Consider the following 9,075-nt stretch of genomic DNA (forward strand, 5'->3'; position numbering starts at 1 on the left):
GGGCGGGGGGCAGGGCGGGGAGGCGGCGGGAGGGAGGGACAGGGATGGAGACCGCGCTGGGAGAGCGCGGCGGGCCCGGGAGACGGGGCGAGAGCTAGCTCGGGGCAGGAACACGCTTCAGCCGCGAAAAGCGGTCCCCGGGGACGGGGCAGACGCCGAGGACCGGAGCCGGCAGGCGGGGGAGGGGAACAGCTGGGCTGCAGCCTGGGAGACGAGCCTGGGTCTACCGGCCCCTCCCCGGCTGCTCCTGAGGGACGCCCAAGAACCACCGAAGCCCGGCTCTGAGGGGCTCTCCCTAATGAGGCCCGGGGCTGCAGGTCTCAGGGTGGAACCCCGGGATCTGCTGGTTTCCAGCCCCTGTCCTCACGTGCCTGCCCTCCTGGGCGCACCACGAAGGCCCCCAGCATCCGGCGCAGAACCACCCTCCCCCAGAGGCTGGTCCCACGGTGCAGGGAACGCCGGAAGCCCGCTCCCAGACCCACTGACATCTTCCAGAGACCCTCCCCTCCGGGTGCGCCTACCGCCGGCTGCTGCTGGGAAACAGCGCCAGCCAAGGGCGAGTCAGATCCAGACAGACCCAGGCCCCCGCCCAGCGTCCACCCCGGTGCACCTCAGCGCCTTGCGGCTGTCCTCACATGGGGTCAGGATGCCAAGCCAAAGACCGGGCCACGCTCTGTAGGAAGTGGGGAGTCCCTGAGGTCCTGGGCACCCGCGGGTAATGACCAACGTGGGATGTGAGGAAGGGGGCCATGTGTTGTGTGAAGACCAAGGTCAGGGGCTTCCTCCCAGACCCCAAGATCCTGTCGTCTCACCCAGGTATTCACGTCTTCCCTCCCACGCTGCCCCCCCCCCACTCGGATCTTCCTGCCAGCAGGGTCTCGGGAGGTGTGTGCTGAGTGGGGGCAGAGCCCTGGCACCTGTCCTCTCAGCCCTGAGTGCCCACTGGGTGTTGACATGGAGGGCCTGGGTCGGGCCCGGGACCTGCCACTGGGTAAAGCCATGGGGATCCTGAGAGACTGGACCCCTACCAGGCCCGCTGGCAGGTGTGAGGAGGAAGGAAAGGTGGGGGTCCAGGGTCGGGGCCAAACAGTTCTCCCCAGCCCATGGAGAGGGTCTCTCAGGAGGACACTGGTCTGTGGCTGCGTCTGCCCCATAGGAGTCCAGGGACTTGAGCTCCTGAGCCACAGGCAGGAGAGGAGGCCGGGAGGGCCTGCCAGGTGCCCTGGCACCTCCGAGTGCTGCTGATGCCATCAAACAGGAGCCAGGAATAAAAATATCCGCCTGGCGAGAAAGCAAGTCCCGCCCCACCCCACCCAGCTGGTCTCTATATTTAACGCCTCCCCTGCAGCCTGAAAGTTAGGCAGGGATTTGGGAAGTGGGCTTGCTGCAGGGGCTCCAGTGGCCCAGGCTGGGGTCCCTGGGATGCCCACCCCAGTCCCTCAAAGGACCACCAGGACTCTGGGCTACCTTTTCCAGACACCCCTTCCCCCTCAGCTCCCGGCTCACCCACACCGTTGCCAGGGGCTCACATATGCCGGGGGCCTTGCCGCCCACAGGAGTGGCCCCTGAGAGTGAGTAGAATGTGGCATCCTCCCCAAAGCACCTGTGTGATGACCCTGGGCAAGGGTGTCGGTGACTCCTCCAAAGAGTCTCCTGGGCACCAGGACACATTGGGTCCACAGTGCGGCCCTTCGGGGCCCTGGGAGCCGCTGACTCAGTATCTGGAGACACTTGGAACACACAGCTAATGGGGCTGCGGTCACAAGGTTAAACACTAAGACACCGATGGTTCCGAGCCCTGCGAGACTGAACAGTACTGAATGACTACTGACTACGGAATGTTAACTGCTGAATAACAGCAGTGGCCTGACCACGTCCCCAAAGTGCACGAGCTGTAACTTAATCCCCAATGCAACAGTGCTGGGGGCTGGGCTTCCATGAGGGTGTCTGGGTCACAAGGGGTTTGCCCTTCTGAATGGATTTGTGCCCTATAAACAGGACTCATGGCAGTGGGTTCTCTCTTGCTCCTCCACCTTCTCCCACATGAGGACGCAGCAAGAAGGCCCTGCCAGATGCCAGCACCTTGATCCTCGACTTCCCGGCCTCCAGACTGTGAGAAATAAACTTCTGTTTACTTATAATAAACATAACATATATATAAAGCAAACTTTATAAAGTAAATTTTTAAATTTAAGTAATGTATAATTACCCAGTCTCAGGTATTCTGACATAGCACAACAAGCAGGTTGTGCTACTTGTCAACAGACAGGTAGCGCCAAATGACTTTGAGTACCAGCAAATTAGCCACAGCCAAGTCGCCCAGCTGTGTGAGTTCACCGTGTGGGGGACGGGGGACAGGGGGCCATGTGCGTGCACAGTGTGCGGGGATGGGGGCTGTGGGGACAGATGCTATGAGGTAGGCCCCCCAAGGCTGGCCAGAGGACCTTGAGAACCCGTGAGGCAACTGGGCACAGAAAGGCCAAGATTCCTGTCCAAGGACACACAGCAAATAGGGGGCCTGTGGCCTGTGCTTTCCCTGCCCTCCCCCAGGTCAGGACTTGGACCCTTCTTCCTGCGTCTGAGTCCCTGGTCACAGTGCCCCCTTACCAACAAGGGGGGGTGGGGGGTAAGAGGGGGGATGGTGAGTCAAGAGGGCACCAGCCAATCAGGGCTCCCCTGAGGGCAGGCCCCGCCCCTCCTCGACCTCTCCCAGAGCCCCCAGGCCCCGCCCCTCCTTGCCCCTCCCAGAGCCCCAGGACCCATCCCTGAGCTGTTTGGGGAGACACAGGCAACCCCTTCTTTGGCTGGCTAGGGTTTCACGAGCCTCGGGGAAGAAGATGTAGCTAAAATTAACCGCTATCAAGCTGTCAGCCCCGGAAATAAACCTGCCTCCCATTGGCTGCTGGTGACGTCACTGCCGGGTTAATAATAGCCTCCGAGTGCCTAACGAACCACCTGTGCATGGGGCACAGCCAGGCCATCACCCCGGGGCCACCGCCGCAGGCAGGTGGAGGCTGGCAGCCCAGGGGCAGACAGGTACTTGGAGGCAGGGTGGGGAGCAGGGCCAAGGAGGCTCTCTGGCCCCCAGTGTCTCAGGATGACCTCAGCCCTGGCCTGGCCCCAGAGCAGGTGCGGATTCAGTTCCCAGTCACGAAGCATCTCATCTGCTGGCCCACCTGGGCCCCCTGGACGGCCACCAGGACAAGGTCCTCCCCCGCGGCCATGCCTTGGGGCTGGCTCCCAGGGGACTGAACATGCCCTTGAGGCAGTGAATTAAACAGTCTCCATGGCAGCAGAGAGCTCCTGCCTCTGGAGCCTCCCTTAGAGGAGCAGCTCATGTCCCCCCAGACCAGAGAAGCTGGGGCTGGGCTGGCAGCGGGCAAACATGCCTGCGGGTCATGCCACAGACCTGGGCCAGCCACGGCCCTGACAACCCACCCTCCAACCCGGTGTCTGAGTGTGGCTGAGGCAGACCTAGTCTACCAGGGAGGCCCAGGAGGGATGTAGCCCCTCGGAGAGGGGGAAGGGCGGCCTGGCCTGCCACCCCCACCTGCAGGCCCCAGTAGGGAGCGTTGCCATGGTGAGAGGCAGCAGCAGCAGGAGGCCCCTCCCTCCAAGCCCTGCTGCCCGGGAGCCCAGCACCCACCCTGGTGGGGAGCAGACAGCACGTGCTCCTGCCGCAAGCAGCACTTTCTGGGCTTCTGGGCTTCCAGCTGCAGTCCCCCCCAGCCCCTCCCGGCTCCTGGCCATTACAGCCCATTGCAGGCTGGGAGGCTAAACAGGAGGCCGGGGTCACCGACCAGGGTGGGGTCACCTCTTGGACCCAAGAAGGGCAGCCCTGGTGCCAGCCCAGGGGCACTGTGCCCTCCAGTGCCCGGAGGCGGAAGGGAGAGCCTGGGTAGGGTCTGCAGACCATTAACCCCACAGCTGCCTCCTCTGGCCCCTGGAGGAAGAGGGGCCCATCAATTGTGTCTCATTCTGTAGCTGATCCAGAGAGAATGGGGGGTCCGATGTCTGTGGTCAGGTCTGGAGAGAATGGGGGGTCCGGGGTCTGCGGTCAGGTCCGGAGAGAATGGGGGGTCCGGGGTCTGCGGTCAGGTCCGGAGAGAATGGGGGGTCCGGGGTCTGCGGTCAGGTCCGGAGAGAATGGGGGGTCCGGGGTCTGTGGTCAGGTCCGGAGAGAATGGGGGGTCCGGGGTCTGTGATCAGGTCTGGAGAGAATGGGGGGTCCGGGGTCTGTGGTCAGGTCTGGAGAGAATGGGGGGGTCCGGTGTCTGTGGTCAGGTCCGGAGAGAATGGGGGGTCCGGGGTCTGCGGTCAGGTCCGGAGAGAATGGGGGGTCCGGGGTCTGCGGTCAGGTCCGGAGAGAATGGGGGGTCCGGGGTCTGTGGTCAGGTCCGGAGAGAATGGGGGGTCCGGGGTCTGTGATCAGGTCCGGAGAGAATGGGGGGTCCGGTGTCTGTGGTCAGGTCTGGAGAGAATGGGGTGTCCGGGGTCTGTGGTCAGGTCTGGAGAGAATAGGGGGTCTGGTGTCTGTGGTCAGGTTCGGAGAGAAGGGGGGTCCAGTGTCTGTGGTCAGGTCTGGAGAGAATGGGGGGGTCCGGTGTCTGTAGTCAGGTCCGGAGAGAAGGGGGGGTCCGGTGTCTGTGGTCAGGGCCCCCTCAAGGGCCCACTGAAAGCAGAGCTCCCTTCCTGTGACCCCACCCAAGGTCCCAACTCCCCTCCTGTGTACCGGGCACCAGATTCAAGGGGGATCTCTCGAGGTGGGGAAATTGCCCTGGGGAACCTGAAGTTCATTAGCAGCTCTGGAGGCCCTGTTTTCAGCCCTTTGAATAGCCCTCCCCTCAATTAGGCAGCTGGGGATCTTATGAAGGGAGTAACAGGACCCTGCCCGCACGAGCCTCCCAGGGGCCACGGCCCATCATCGCCCCCCACAGAGACTCAGAGCCTCCCCACCCCTGGAGGGACCTCCCCACACTGCCAGGAACCGAGCAGCTGGGCCAGGGCAGGAGGAAGGGCAGGGAGAACACAGAGGGGACGTCTGCCTTTTTAAAGACATGACTTTGAGCATACATGGAGAAAAGTCACACACTGCAAATGTGCCTGATGAGTTACCACCAGGAGAACACACCCAGACCAAGAAACAGCATTCCCTCCCGCCCCTCAGTAAAGGTGACTTCTGACACCACAGATCATGTCTGCCTGTTTTTAAACTTCATATAAAGGGAATGCAATGCACAGTGTGTATCGTTTTGTCTGGTTTCTTTCACCCACGACTGTATCTGTGAGATGCGTCCATGCCGTCCCATGCAGTAGGCATGTGTTCATTTTCATTACGGTACCGCATTCCGCTTCCAGTTCTGAACGACTGCAAATAAAGCTGCTACGAACACTTGTGTGCGTGTCTCTTGTGTGGGTGTGCCTGCTTAGTACACATCCCAGGATGTTCCAGCCACATGATAGGTACATTATGCCAACCACTAGTTGATTGTCTCTTGGCTTGAAATTTAACCTTCAACACCTGCTGCCCAGCAATGGACAGAATTACTTTAAGCATTTCTCCTTTATGCTGGGCAGATTCATTTTTTTCTTTTCTTTTCTTTTTTTCTGAAACAGGGTCTCACTCTGTCCCCCAGGCTGTAGTGCAGTGGCACAATCATGGTTCACTGCAGCTTCGGCCTCCCAGGCTCAAGCAAGTGGCCCCACCCAAGGTCCCAACTCAATGTACAATAATGTACAATAATGCCTACTCAAGGTCCTACCTCCGCCTCCCAAGTATTTGGGACTGCAGGTACACACCACCACACCCAGCTAATTTTTGTATTTTTTACAGAGATGGGGTCTCACCACATTGCCCAGGCTGGTCTCCAACTCATGGGCTCAAGTGATCCACCCGCCTTGGTCTCCCAAAGCCCTGGGATTACAGACGTGAACCACCACACCCAGCTGAGATTCACTTTTTTGAGGAAGGCAATAAAGGGTGAATTTGCAGCTGAGAATAAATCAGTTGATAATTGGCCTTTTCCCTTGACCGTGGATTGCATTGTCCTGTTTCTTCATGTGTCTAGTGATTTTTGACTGAATACTGGACATCGTGTGGAGAGTCTGTTCTGCTTCCTCCTCTGAAGCTGTCAGTGTTTGCTTTGCAGGTCGTTTCATTGCTGGACCCTTGTGGGCTTGTTCTCATGCTTTGTTGGTGTCAATCTGTGGACAGCCCAAAGTGTGCTTCCCAAGTCCTGCTACCTGGGTAAGAGTCAACCCTCAATCTCAGTCTCCCCTGCAGATCTCTGGGGGGCTTGGTCTGACTTTCATTAGATGAGTGTGGAGTAGGCATTACTGTACATTGTAGTCCTTTCTCCTTAAAAAACAAAACAAAACAAAAACACAGTAAGGTCTCTCCACTCTGGCCAGGTCCAAATGCCAAATGCCGAAATGCGACCCGACACAGCTTGTCCTCTAATATCTTTGTTCTGCTCTAACTTGGGGTGGACTCAACCTCAGGTGATCCCTGGTGAGTTGCAGCCTTGAATACTTTCCTCTGAGAAGCACTATGGTTTGTGCCCAGCCCATAGGCCACAGAAAGGTGATAAGTCACTCTGTGATTGGCTGCATCATTCAAGGCTCTGTCCTGGGGGCAGAGCTACACGACGCCCCTGCTGTCTGTGAAGACATGGCTGCCGGAAGGCCTGGGAGGGGGCTTGTATCAGGGAACCAGTGAGTGACCCCAGGCTGCCAGCCAGCAAAAAAGCAGGGACCTCAGTCCTACCGCCACAGGGAACTGAATTCTGTCAACAACCATGTGGCCTTCAAAGAAGACCTCAAGCTTCAGAAAGAAACACCAACACAGGCTGGGCGCGGTGGCTCAAGCCTGTAATCCCAGCACTTTGGGAGGCCGAGACGGGCGGATCACGAGGTCAGGAGATCGAGACCATCCTGGCTAACACGGTGAAACCCCGTCTCTACTAAAAAATACAAAAAATTAGCTGGGTGAGGTCGCGGGCGCCTGTAGTCCCAGCTACTCGGGAGGCTGAGGCAGGAGAATGGCGTGAACCCGGGAGGCGGAGCTTGCAGTGAGCTGAAGTGAGCTGAGATCCGGCCACTGCACTCCAGCCTGGGCCACAGAGTGAGATTCCGTCTCAACAAAAAAAAAGAAAGAAAGAAACACCAGCACCTTGGTGGCACTCTTGAAACCCCAAACCACCCAGTGGAATTGTGTGTCAGTTCCTGACCCCCCAAAACTGAGAATAAATGCATGTTTTTTAAAGCTACTAAATTGGTGTTGATTGGTTATGCAGTGACAGATAACAGCACAGGGCCTATAATCACTGCTCTCTGGTGAACCTCCAGTGCCATCTCACCGTCAGCCACAGGCTTGCAGAGGTCCCAAACACTCCCTACCAGCAACATGCACACTTAAGCCCCTCGCTCCATTCTCTGCCTCTCATCCCAGGGGGACCACCATGCTCTGCCTGGAGCCCTGCTTGTGGGGTGGCCGAGGAGAACCGGGCGCGTGGGCACCTCCAAGCACCCTCTAGGTCTTGTGCTATCCGCGCCTTGCTGCCTGGAGAGAGCTGTGCACAAATTTTGTCTGGTCTCCGAGTTGTTTCTGGAGGGAGACGTAGCTGGCAGCAGCTACTCCTCCACAACTGGAAGCAGCGGTTGACTCCACACCAACATAAAGACAATTTTTTATTTTGCAATGATTTCAAACTTACAGAAAAGTTGCAAAACTGGTACCAAGAACTCCCCGACATGCTTCGTCCAGGGTCTCTAATTGTTCACATTTTGCCCATTTGCTTTCTCATTCCTTCTCTGTCTTTCACACGTGGACTCTTTTCTTTCTGAAGCACATGAGAAAAGGTTGCATAAATCACTGCCTTTAGTCCTCCATGCTTCTGTGTGTACTTCTGGCAGATATAATAAGTACTCCTACAGTCCACATTCCGATTGCCTACAGTCCACATTCCGATTGCCTACAGTCCACGTTCCAATTGCCACGGTTAACCCAGCAGAGCTGTCTGTTGGGATCGCTGATCAAGGCTTGTAGCCTCCCTCAATCTCAGATAGCTTATCAGTTCCTCAGTCTTTTTATTTTTTATTTATTTATTTATTTATTTATTTATTTGAGACAGAGTCTAGCTCTGTCGCCCAGGCTGGAGTGCAGTGGCACGATCTTAGTTCACTGCAACCTCCACCTCCCAGGCTCAAACCATTCTCCTGCCTCAGCCTCCCAATTAGCTGAAATTACAGGTGCCCACCACCACATCCAGCTAATTTTTATGTTTTCAGTAGAGACAGGATTTCACCATATTGGCCAAGCTGGTCTCAAACTCATGACCTCAAGTGATCCACCCGCCTCAGCCTGCCAAAGTGCTGGGATTGCAGGCATGAAGCACTGGGCCCAGCTCAGTCTTTTTATTTTTATATTATTTTATTGTTTTACTATTTTCACGGTATCGACATTGGACCTGTCTTTTTAAAAATCTCTTATGACACTGAAACTTTTGAAGAATGCAAACCGGGTGTTTTGTAGATGGTCCCTGAGTTGAGTGTTCCCGACATTTCTGCATGAATAGATTGGCACAAGAGCCAGGCGTCCTTCCCAGCACATGGGACACTGGCTGCCCACAAGCGGCAATGGTACCTTCGATCCGCGGGTTAAACTGGCATCCACAAGTTTCTCACAGCAGAGTTACCACTTTTCCCTTCGTAACTGATAACTAAGCCGGGCACGTGGCTCACACCTGTAATCCCAGCACTCTGGGAGGCCGAGGCGGGGGGATCACTTGAGCCCAGGAGTTCGAGACCAGCTCAGCCAAAATGGGGAAACCCCATCTCTACTAAAAATTCAAAAATTAACTAGGTGTGGTAGTACATGCCTGTAGTCCCAGCTACTCAGGAGGCCGAGTCACGAGAATCACTGGATCCCAGGAGGCAGAGGTTGCAGTAGCCGAGATCATGCCACTGCACTCCAGCATGGGTGACAGAGTGAGAGAGAATCCGTCTCAAAAAACCTCGAAAATTAACAAGGAAGTACTTTTGATACCAGTGGCCAGGGGAGGTCCCCAAATGCCA

The sequence above is a fragment of the Rhinopithecus bieti genome, unplaced genomic scaffold, assembly GCF_001698545.2.
Source record: "Rhinopithecus bieti isolate Rb0 unplaced genomic scaffold, ASM169854v2 scaffold_12573, whole genome shotgun sequence".
NCBI lineage: Eukaryota > Metazoa > Chordata > Mammalia > Primates > Cercopithecidae > Rhinopithecus > Rhinopithecus bieti.